Consider the following 12,336-nt stretch of genomic DNA (forward strand, 5'->3'; position numbering starts at 1 on the left):
AGGTGGTGCACCGCTCCCGGAGGCGCTGCAATACCGGGCCGATGCGTGGAGAGGACGGAGCAAGCTCCTGATCCAGCTCCCTGTTCCAAAAATCCGTTTAATATGTGGTCCCCCGATGGGGGACGTATCAGATATTAAACTGATAAGAACAGATTTTTTTTTTTTTTGTTTTTTATTATGAAAATACAAAACTGACTCATAATTCAGGCCATACCATTCACAAATCCACAATCAAGACGTGTTTAACTCAGGAAAACACAGAAATAGTCCCTTCCATTTGTCTTTCGCCGCATGGAATTTCCATCTCAGTATGTCTCTTTTCATTCTTCTTTTGAGTTCATGACGTACTCCCCAAATGATTTCTCTATCTCTTCTTTTCACATCCCCTTTAACCTGGGCACATCTTGCATTCCAAATAAAATGCTTTATCACACTTATAACCATCCACAAAACCCAATCTGTTGTCATCTTCTTTTCCGTTCCCTTCCAGGCATTCATTATTTTCTCATAAGACAACACAAAATTAGAAAAAATGCTTAATAACATACATTTACACTCCCCCCACACTCGTCTAGCCACCATACACTCCCAAAACACATGTCTTATCGTTTCGAGCTTCCCACAGTTTACATATGGACAATGCTTTGTCCTGGTTAACTTTCTTTTGTACATTACCTCCCTCACTGGGAGGCGATTCCAGACCCCCAACCAGTTAAGGTCTTTGTACTGTCCCTCCAAACCTTGTGGTTGAACCCTCACCCAGTGCTCCCTTTTTTTCCCCACTACTGCACTGTCAGATCTTGTATTTATTTTCTTATACAGTGCTTTGTGCTGTAAACACTCCGGCATCTCTTTCCCTTCTGGGTGTTGTTTAAGCCATGTTCTGGCATGTTCATAATGCCAAGGTAAATCTTCTGCTTTTGGGGTTAAATTTGACACAGCTCTCAAATGTGGCATGACCCAATTAAACCAAAGTATTACAAAATATTGACTCTTGTGTGCAAACTCAAAATGCAATGCTTTGCATAAACTCGTCACAAAGAAAACATCCAATTTAAGGGGGATGTTAGGTACATCTCTCCCTCCCTCTTCCACTGGCCTATACATGTCAACCCTTTTAATATATTCATATTTATTGTTCCAAATAAAGTTAAAAACCATTCTAACCAGCTCTTTTCTGAATGTCGGAGGCAACGGAAAAACATATGCTAAAAAAATCAGGTTCGAAAGAATGTCCGTCTTAACAACTACAATCTTACTCATATGAGACAAATGTATACTTTTCCACAGACCTAATTTCCTTTTTAAGAGTTTCAGTTTTATACTCCAATTCAAATGCGCCGATCCCTGTGTGTCAAAACTTACCCCTAATACCTTAATAGGTCCCGACTCTAATGTTAGCCCTCCTTGAGTTTCTGTCCTATGTTCCCAAATACCAAAATATTTTATTTTACTTTTCTTTATGTTGAGTTTTGAACCTGATGCTTGCCCAAAAAGATCACAGACCTCCAGTGCCCTCAGTACCCCTCTGTCTGAATCTAACAGCAAAACTAAATCGTCTGCGTAAGCAGCGACTTTGGCTTGTTGACCCCTGCTACCAGGAATTGTAATCCCTGTTATCTCCATATTTGACCGGATTGCTTCTAACAGAGGTTCTAAACACAGTACATATAACAGAGGTGACAGCGGACACCCCTGCCTGACTCCTTTCTCTAAAGCAATCAACTCCCCTATAAATCCATTGATATTGACTCGGGTTCCAACATTTGTGTACAATTGTCTTAGCCATCCAATAAACTTCCCTCCAAACCCAAACCGTTCTAAAACCTGCCACAAAAAGTTGTGATCTACCCGATCAAACGCTTTTTCTTGATCCAGACTTAGTAAAATAAGCGGTAGGTGTCTCTTTTCCACCCAGCTTATAGTGTCTCTAATCAAGAACAAATTCCAAATTAAAGTTCGTCCCTTAACTCCACATGTCTGGTCATCTCTAATAACCTCAGCTAATACATTCCTTAGTCTCATACAAAGGACCTTCGCTAAAACCTTATAGTCCATTGTTAACAACTGGACCGGCCTCCAGTTTCCAAGGCAAGTTTTATCCCCTTTCTTGTACAACAAGGACAATACCCCGGTCCTCATGGTTACACCCAATTGTCCCCCTTCAAGAATTTCCTTATAAACATCAAAGAGAGCATACTTAATTAAAGGCCAAAAGGTCTCGTAAAATTCTTTTGGGAGTCCATCAATTCCTGGCACTTTTTTTTTATTCAAGCTAAATAAAGCCTGCTCTACCTCTTCTAAAGTTAATTCCTTTTCTAAACCCTCTCTACTTCCTTCTCCTATTCTTAATTGAAGCTTATTTAAAAACCCTTCAGTGTTCCCCACTATTAAGTCTTTCTTGAAGAGATCTTTGTAATAACTGGTAGCCTCCCTTACCATCTCCAGTGGGTCCTCAGTGACACTCCCATCATTCCCCCGTACACCATCAAAGTTCATCTTCTTTTGGTCTTTCCTTATTGCTCTAAATAAGGCTGAGGAGTTACCCTCCCCCATCTCTAAGACATCACACTTTGATTTAAACAAAAACCTTTTCGCTTTTTCCTTATACAAGCACTTCAAATCGTTTTTAGCTTTTAAAATTTCCACTCTCTCCACATGCACGCCACCATTCTTCCTTTCATACAAATCATTCAATCTTTGTTGTAATTTAACAAACTCCTCCTTTTCCTTATTCCTCCTTTTCCTGCAATATCGGATTGATATGCTCTTTATCCTCTTTTTTGTATTCTCCCACCATCTTATTGCTGATTCAAACAAGCATTTCCTGGCTTCCCATTTTTTCCAATTTGTCTCTATTAAGTTTTTATACTCCTCTTCCACCAGAATTTCTGTGTTTAATTTCCAAAACCCCGGCCCAAAACTAATCTTTCCACCATCCAGCTCTACTTTAACCACATCATGGTCCGAGAAACATGCTGGTATGATCTTCAAAGCACTCACTTTAAAATATGGAGATAGCAAGATGTAATCTAGCCTTTTTTCCTTACCTTGGCTATTACTCCACGTGGGACGCCCTCTTCCACCGTCGATCTGCTTTGCGCTATCTTTCAAGTCGTAATTTTCAAAAAGAGAGAGGAGCTGCTTGGCTCCTTTCGTCTTACACCCATCCAAATCTTCATTAAGATCTCCCCCTAAAATAATTCTTTTGTTTGTCATAAACCAGGGCTCTAACTCCTGAAAGAAATCTCTTCTCAACCTTTTTTGCGCTGGGGCATATACATTAATTAGTCTTAGTTTTTCCTTCCCTAACTGGCCATCTACTACAAGTATTCTTCCGGGCCTTACCACAAAATGATTCGTTAGTTTAAAAAAACTATTACTAATAAGAATACCCACTCCTGCGGAGTGTACTCCTCCTATGCTCCATTTTGAGAAACCTTCCCCCCATTCTTTGGTAAATCTCTTACTATCCTCATCACTTTTCACATGGGCTTCCTGTAAGAAGTAAAAATCTGCCTTTAAACCCTTGAGGAAATCGAAGACAGCAATCCTCTTGCTGTGCCCTCTCAGACCTCTTACATTTATGGTGCATACAGATAAATTATCCATTTGGGCTGTTTAAGGTATCTACCTCACCAAAACCTTCTGCCTCAAAAACTGGTTCTGGAGTTTGACCTTCTACAGAACTAATTGGACTCATATTAATGAAAGAAGAAATACTTAATCCTTCCAGGGAATGTGTCTCTAAACTTGTCTCTTCTACGAAAGATCTGGATAGCTCCTCCCCCTCCCCTCCTCCCTCATCTCCCTCCCCCTCATTAACCTTATCCCCTTCTAAACCCTTCTCCTCCCCCTTGTCCCCTTCCTTAGCTAAACCGCCAACTGCCTCACCTTGAACATTAACAGTTTGAAGGGATGAGTCGAAATCAATAAGCCAGGCCATCTCCTCCTCCTTGCTTCTTTTCCCTTCAATAAAATCACTGTCCTCACTAGAGACTGGTCTTTCACGTTTCTGAGCGTCCCCTGTGGGCTCAGGAATCTTTGGCCTCTGGGACACCTTCTTTTTCTTTCTACCCTTTCCTTTGTCTTGTATGTTTTTGGTCCTGTCTTTGTTAGCTTTCCCAGCCACAACACCAGACACACCACAATCACTCTCACTACCATCTCCATCCTCACTCATCACACCCTCACCTTCGTCCGCCCCCCCACCAGGCAACCTTCTCGTAACATTACTACACCCCTCCCCCTCATCAAGATCTACAAGAGCACTGTACCTATTTTCTTGACACAATTGTACTCCCCCCAAACCCCTCCCAGTCAATCTTTTCCTCCGAGTCTGCATTATTGTCCAGCCCTCCTGTTCCGCTTGTCCTTCAGCCACTGTTCTGCCGTTTTCTTCCGGGATGCGTGATTCACCTGCTCCGTGGGATGTTGATGGGTCATCATCTCTCGTTGCTCTTACGGCTGGTCTAATCATCTGCTCCTTTCCCACAGGTCTTTCTCCCTCTTGGGGTCCCCCAGACCGTCGCCAGGCCTCCGCCGCACCACCACCTGTATCCTTGGCAGGTAAGTTTTTCTCTTTGACTATATTAGCAAAACTTCTGGCTCTTTTTGGACAGTCTTTAAATACATGCCCTGTAGCCCCACAAAGATTACACATTAGGGCGCTATTACAATCCTTCGCCAGGTGGCCCATCTTTCCGCACCTCCTACATGCTACTTCTCTGCATTCAGTCTGAAAATGTCCGTGCCCGCCACAGTTCCGACACGTTAATGGTTGACCGGGATAATACATGGAACCACGGTTTGCCCCAATGGAGAAGAAGGCGGGCGGATGTAACAGTCCCCCTTCTGCCCCGGGTTTAGACCTCAGGCGCACTGCATATGATCTTTTCCCTGTCCAGTATCCTTCGGCGTCGATTATCTTCCTGCCTGCCCCCTGTACGTCAACAAACCGCCTCAAAAAAGTCATAATGTCCTCCTCAAGCACACGAGGGTTGAACAAATGCACAGTCAGAGTGCGTAATTCTCTTGCAAATAGTGGCTCAATATGAAACTTATCAAGAGGTGCCTGATCTTTTAAACTTTGAGTCTTGGCCCAAAACTCGTCGCAAAGATTACTAGAATGCAGAGTAATATCGTATGTGCCTTTCCAGTAAAAATCCTGCAGGCATAACACGTTCTCCTTCTTCACGCCCAAGATCTTGCCCAAAATGGCCTTCTCGAAGACACTCCTGACCATCCAACCTTCTCTATCTCCTTCCTCTTTCAAGACAAAGCGCACCGTGTCCTTCATTTGTCCCTCACGGGACAATGAAGGTCCGGTCGCCATCCCCGACGCCATCCTACCGGTTGTAGATGTCATCTGGGAGCCCCACCTTCACCCCCTGGGCTCAACCCAGAGCGATTCCAGTGGTGGCTCGATGGTGTTCCCCGCTGATGTTCCTCCAAAGACTGGACTCCTCCACCGGTAGCGTCTCCTTCCCTCCAAGTCCTCTCCCCAGCAACCGTCCACCGCTCCGCCGCCGCCGCCGCCCTTCCCGTACTTCTGGCAAGCCGTCAGACCGCGGTCAAGCCACGTATCCTCAGATCTTGGCCAAAAGGCCGAGAAGCGATGCCCACAAAGGCGCGGACCGACGCGCGGGCGTTCCGCTGGCGCACAGTGGCGCAGGCCGACTCCTCTGGAGCCCGGGACCCGCGCAGCTGCCGGCCTCCCTGCAGCCAGAGGCCTGCCGCGGGACTCTGCTCCCCCTCTCTCTTGCCTGCCCGCCTGCCTTCCTGCCAGTCCCGGGCGGGGGCCCTGCTCTTTGATCTTCTGTCAACGGCCCGACAACGACCGCAGCCGCAGGGGGCGCCAGCCGCCCGGCCTCCTTAGCTTAGGCCCCTCCCACCGGCAGCAGCTGCGCCCAACCGGCTGCAAGCCAAAGCCGAGCGCCAGCACCTGCGGGCAGAGGCAAGGGGCAGCTCTCTCTCGGGAGGGAGGGAGGGACGGGGACGCGCGCGCACACACGCCTGCCTGCCTGCCTGCCGAAAAAAAAGAAAGAAAAGGTGGATATACTAAGTTTTTTGGAGGGAAAACGCCCAGCTGTCGAAAGGGGCCCGCCTGCAGGGACGGGGACGGACACGCACGCAAGCAAGCAAGCAAGCAAGCAAGCAAGCAAGCAAGCCACGCCTGCCTCCCTGGGAAAAGGCTGAAAAACCTAAGTTTTTTGGAGGGAAAACGCACGGGAGCCGAAAAGGGGGCCGGCCTGCTTGCCCAGAGAGTCGAGACGCGGGAAAGCGCACAGAGGGAGCACGGGAACCGAGAGGGCGAGAGAGAGACAGAACACAGAGACACACAGATGGGGGACGAGGGACGAGACCCGAGAAGAAGGAGCTCCAGTCCACTTCGCTTGCTTGCTCGCTCGCTCGCTAGCTAGCTAGCTACCTAGCTACCTACGTCTGTCTTTTCACCGCTGAGAGAAGGTGGTGCACCGCTCCCGGAGGCGCTGCAATACCGGGCCGATGCGTGGAGAGGACGGAGCAAGCTCCTGATCCAGCTCCCTGTTCCAAAAATCCGTTTAATATGTGGTCCCCCGATGGGGGACGTATCAGATATTAAACTGATAAGAACAGATTTTTTTTTTTTTTTTTTTTTTTTTTTTTTTTTATTACAAAAATGCAAAATACAACAAAACCAATACCCATTTAACCTCACAACCCAAACTTGAAAATCACTTAACAAATTACACTAAACGCACATCAACCTGCCCATTTCCATATTCCCACCCCTTATGCAAAAAAAAAAAAAAAAAAAACCAGGCCCTCCACACCCAGAAAACATAAACCTTCCATCAATAACCATCCAGTTCAAAACAGAAATACTTCAACTCAAATTACATTCAACTTTCAACACAGATTCATATTTCCACCTGTTTCACATCATTTCTTCACACAAATTAATCATAATCAAAAATAAAACAAACACCATAATCACAAATCATCCTATTTACACTGTCCTGCCCCTTATGCTAAACAGTTCCCTCCCAACTCAACTTCCAAACCCCTTCTCAAAACTATCAAACCCCATTTTATTAATCCGTAAAACACTTGCTGTTACCCTTTTTTCAATGTCAGATTCCCCCCATTCTTTTTTCCGTACCCTCCTCTTCTTCCTTACCCTTAACCACCCTTCCTCATTCTTCCCACCTTCCGCCTTAACCATAACCTCCCTCTTCTTCTCAGCTACCTCTTGCATTATACTAATCTGTTGTTCACTCACACTCTCCAACTTCTCCACACTCACTGATTCATCCACAGACCTTTCACTGTCTTCATCTATATCACTCGCCCGTACACTCTCCACACACCTATCACTGTCTTCATCTATATCACTCCCCCGTGCACTCTCCACACCCCTATCACTGTCTCCATCTATGTCACTCGCCCGTACACTCTCCACACTTCTTCTGTTCACAGTGACACAACTGACCCTTTTCCCTTCCCCCTTCCGTTCCTTCATCTCAACTTTTTGACAATGCTTATAACCAAAACCAATCTTCCCACAAGAATGACACCGCACACAATCTCTTGTCACATGATCCCGCGACTGACACCAACTGCATAACACTGTTGTACATTGCACAGCATAATGACCTCTATCCCCACACCTTCTACATGTTAGGGGCTGTCCCGGATAAACCAGGTACCCCCTTCGTGATTCGTTTCCAAAAAACGCAGGAGGGTGAATCACCTCCCCTCCACCTACTATATCCATATACAGTCTCACCCAAAACACCCATTTCCCATCCCACACTCCATCATTGTCCAAATCCTTCTTTCCTTCACCTTGCAAAAACACATATCGCTGCAAGAAGGAAGCAATTTCCTCCTCTGTAACAAACGGATCCGATACCCATACCGTCATCCGAAGCAATTGTCCCGCAAACATCGGCTCCACATGAAAAAGGCTCAGCGGAGCCTCCCCCTTCCTTTCTTGTACCGTCTTCCACAAATCCAAACAAAGATCCCCCGACGCCAAAGTCAATTCAAACACTCCCCGTTTGCCGAAATCCTGTAAACACATCATATCCGAAAACCGTAAATCAAAGAAACTAGTCAAAAACAACTTGAACTTATCCCTTGTCCAGTTTTCCAGTCCTTCCCGGCTCCGAAGCGAGAAACGCAGGGAGTTCTTCCTCCACTCCTTCCTCGCCCAAGGGAACCCGGCCATCGCAACAAACGCCATCCTCAGCCCACTTCCGATCTCTCCAAACAATCCTGACGTCCTCTGGTCTCGTCCACAGCACGGCAAATCCTCCACGTCTCCAACAGCACCGCTCTCCCGACTCCAGCATCCACGTTCCAGCCCTTCCGGTTACTCCATCATTCCGTCCATTCCATCCGTCCCTCGCCTTCCCGACCCTCTGACCAAGATCTCGGAATTGCGGGCTTGCCGGCTTAAACCTTGATCTTAGCCAAAAGGCCGAGAAGCGATGCCCACAAAGGCGCGGACCGACGCGCGGGCGTTCCGCTGGCGCACAGTGGCGCAGGCCGACTCCTCTGGAGCCCGGGACCCGCGCAGCTGCCGGCCTCCCTGCAGCCAGAGGCCTGCCGCGGGACTCTGCTCCCCCTCTCTCTTGCCTGCCCGCCTGCCTTCCTGCCAGTCCCGGGCGGGGGCCCTGCTCTTTGATCTTCTGTCAACGGCCCGACAACGACCGCAGCCGCAGGGGGCGCCAGCCGCCCGGCCTCCTTAGCTTAGGCCCCTCCCACCGGCAGCAGCTGCGCCCAACCGGCTGCAAGCCAAAGCCGAGCGCCAGCACCTGCGGGCAGAGGCAAGGGGCAGCTCTCTCTCGGGAGGGAGGGAGGGACGGGGACGCGCGCGCACACACGCCTGCCTGCCTGCCTGCCGAAAAAAAAGAAAGAAAAGGTGGATATACTAAGTTTTTTGGAGGGAAAACGCCCAGCTGTCGAAAGGGGCCCGCCTGCAGGGACGGGGACGGACACGCACGCAAGCAAGCAAGCAAGCAAGCAAGCAAGCAAGCAAGCCACGCCTGCCTCCCTGGGAAAAGGCTGAAAAACCTAAGTTTTTTGGAGGGAAAACGCACGGGAGCCGAAAAGGGGGCCGGCCTGCTTGCCCAGAGAGTCGAGACGCGGGAAAGCGCACAGAGGGAGCACGGGAACCGAGAGGGCGAGAGAGAGACAGAACACAGAGACACACAGATGGGGGACGAGGGACGAGACCCGAGAAGAAGGAGCTCCAGTCCACTTCGCTTGCTTGCTCGCTCGCTCGCTAGCTAGCTAGCTACCTAGCTACCTACGTCTGTCTTTTCACCGCTGAGAGAAGGTGGTGCACCGCTCCCGGAGGCGCTGCAATACCGGGCCGATGCGTGGAGAGGACGGAGCAAGCTCCTGATCCAGCTCCCTGTTCCAAAAATCCGTTTAATATGTGGTCCCCCGATGGGGGACGTATCAGATATTAAACTGATAAGAACAGATACTACACTTGATCTTAGCCAAAAGGCCGAGAAGCGATGCCCACAAAGGCGCGGACCGACGCGCGGGCGTTCCGCTGGCGCACAGTGGCGCAGGCCGACTCCTCTGGAGCCCGGGACCCGCGCAGCTGCCGGCCTCCCTGCAGCCAGAGGCCTGCCGCGGGACTCTGCTCCCCCTCTCTCTTGCCTGCCCGCCTGCCTTCCTGCCAGTCCCGGGCGGGGGCCCTGCTCTTTGATCTTCTGTCAACGGCCCGACAACGACCGCAGCCGCAGGGGGCGCCAGCCGCCCGGCCTCCTTAGCTTAGGCCCCTCCCACCGGCAGCAGCTGCGCCCAACCGGCTGCAAGCCAAAGCCGAGCGCCAGCACCTGCGGGCAGAGGCAAGGGGCAGCTCTCTCTCGGGAGGGAGGGAGGGACGGGGACGCGCGCGCACACACGCCTGCCTGCCTGCCTGCCGAAAAAAAAGAAAGAAAAGGTGGATATACTAAGTTTTTTGGAGGGAAAACGCCCAGCTGTCGAAAGGGGCCCGCCTGCAGGGACGGGGACGGACACGCACGCAAGCAAGCAAGCAAGCAAGCAAGCAAGCAAGCAAGCCACGCCTGCCTCCCTGGGAAAAGGCTGAAAAACCTAAGTTTTTTGGAGGGAAAACGCACGGGAGCCGAAAAGGGGGCCGGCCTGCTTGCCCAGAGAGTCGAGACGCGGGAAAGCGCACAGAGGGAGCACGGGAACCGAGAGGGCGAGAGAGAGACAGAACACAGAGACACACAGATGGGGGACGAGGGACGAGACCCGAGAAGAAGGAGCTCCAGTCCACTTCGCTTGCTTGCTCGCTCGCTCGCTAGCTAGCTAGCTACCTAGCTACCTACGTCTGTCTTTTCACCGCTGAGAGAAGGTGGTGCACCGCTCCCGGAGGCGCTGCAATACCGGGCCGATGCGTGGAGAGGACGGAGCAAGCTCCTGATCCAGCTCCCTGTTCCAAAAATCCGTTTAATATGTGGTCCCCCGATGGGGGACGTATCAGATATTAAACTGATAAGAACAGATTTTTTTTTTTTTTTTTTTTTTTTTTTTATTACAAAAATAACAAAGTCACAAACTATCTACAGAAAGGAAGAACTAATGGCAACAATGCAACACAAAGCAAAAACAACGGTACCAAAGAAACAAAACAAAATCACAGTTAACCAAATCAAGACATACAATGTACCAGTAACCCCTTCCACCTTTCTTTTGCGGCGTGGAGTCCTCTTTTACGGATGTCTAAGATGATTTCACATTTCACTCGGTACAACAGTCGATTATACAACCCCGTCACACTTAATTGAACCCCATTTTTGACCAGGCCAGTCCTCGCCTTCCACAGTTCCAGTTTCACATGACTCATGAGCACCCACAATACCCAGATCGTCTCCCGGGGATACACGTCTGTCTTTAAACCGTATAAAACCACATTCAAAGTAAGTGCAAAATTCAGAGCAATCATACCAAACAATAAGCTGCATTTTGCCCACACTCTCCCCGCATACACACAGTCCCAAAAAACATGGCGAATGGACTCCAAATGGTTACACGTCGCCCTCGGACAGTGCATCTGCAAAGTCAGTTTGTGGCGATGCAAGACCTCTCGCACAGGGAGCCGCCGCCATGCGATGAACCAGTTCAGATCCATCAGGTCGTGCTGTAAGCCTCTGGGCTGAATCCTGATCCACACGTCCTTGGGCAGCCCCCCGACCAGGTCCACTGTGCTGCTGGCCATCACCGTCCCGTACAAGGCCCTGTGGTCGGACAACACCCTGCTTTCCAGCCCCTGCGCATACTTGCCGATCCACCGGTAGGCCTGACGATAGTGCCAGGGCATGTCCTCTCCATGGGGCGCCTTGTTGTCCCACTCAAAAACCCCCCTCAACCTTCCCGCCAACCAAAACCGAACAAAATACACCCCCACATGTTCCACAGGCTTCTTCGAGGCTGCACACAATGAGGAAACAAAAAAACAGGACAATTTAGTGGGCAAAGATGGAACCCCCCTTCCTCCCTCCTCAATAGGTCGACACATGTCCACACGCCCGATGTATTCGTATTTTTTGCCCCACATAAACCAGAAAACCTCCCTCGTCAAATATCGGTTGAGCCTCAAAGGCATGGGGTAAACTGAGGCCAAGTACCCTAAGAGCGCCAGCACCTCGATCTTAATGATAAGGGCCTTCCCCACGTAAGTCAGCCCCTTATTCTTCCAGCTCCCCAAACGTAACCGTGCCTTCTCCAGCCTCTCGAGCCAGTTATAACTGGCCGCGTCTCCCTCTTTAAAATGCACACCCAAGATTTTCAAGGGGCCCCTGCACACTTGTAGTCCCCCCACTCCATCCTGTCGATCTCTCCACCTGCCAAAGAATTTAATGTGGCTCTTCCCTCTGTTCAATTTGGCCCCGGAGGCCTTGGCAAAAACCACCAGATGGTTTAGCGCCCCCTGCAGGTCCACATCGGAAGCCATGAATAGAGTGACATCATCAGCATATAGGGCAATTCTAGCCCTCTCCCCACCACTCCCAGGCACCAAGACACCCTCTATTTTTGGGTCAGCACACACCAACCGGGCATAGGCCTCGATATACAACACAAAAAGCAGTGGAGAGAGAGGGCACCCCTGTCTCACTCCCGCATCCTGCCACACCATACCTCCGACGTGCCCGTTGAGCAAAATTTTGCTCCCCACCTCCCTATACAAAAGCCGGACCCAACCAATAAAACGAGGACCGAACCCCATACGGTCCATTACCCGCCATAAAAAACCGCGAGACACCCTGTCAAAAGCCTTTTCCAAATCGAGGCTGACTAGCATAAAAGGGACATCTCTCTGCCCCG

At 49.7% G+C, this 12,336-nt stretch overlaps 3 non-coding genes and 1 pseudogene across 3 annotated transcripts; all 4 read right to left on the reverse strand.

The window, feature by feature from the left end:
* On the reverse strand, nt 1–196 carry LOC148647856 (U2 spliceosomal RNA). The gene has a single exon (XR_015927018.1). It is a non-coding gene; the product is annotated as a U2 spliceosomal RNA (small nuclear RNA).
* A 6,270-nt stretch (nt 197–6,466) lies between these two features.
* Nucleotides 6,467–6,668, reverse strand: LOC148647857 (U2 spliceosomal RNA; annotated as a pseudogene).
* Nucleotides 6,669–9,326: 2,658 nt separating this feature from the next.
* Nucleotides 9,327–9,517, reverse strand: LOC148647858 (U2 spliceosomal RNA). The gene has a single exon (XR_015927428.1). It is a non-coding gene; the product is annotated as a U2 spliceosomal RNA (small nuclear RNA).
* An 847-nt stretch (nt 9,518–10,364) lies between these two features.
* Nucleotides 10,365–10,562, reverse strand: LOC148647859 (U2 spliceosomal RNA). The gene has a single exon (XR_015927078.1). It is a non-coding gene; the product is annotated as a U2 spliceosomal RNA (small nuclear RNA).
* Between the last annotated feature and the right edge of the window lie 1,774 nt (nt 10,563–12,336).

The sequence above is a fragment of the Lepisosteus platostomus genome, chromosome 15, assembly GCF_059453375.1.
Source record: "Lepisosteus platostomus isolate fLepPlt1 chromosome 15, fLepPlt1.hap1, whole genome shotgun sequence".
Taxonomy (NCBI): Eukaryota; Metazoa; Chordata; class Actinopteri; order Semionotiformes; family Lepisosteidae; genus Lepisosteus; species Lepisosteus platostomus.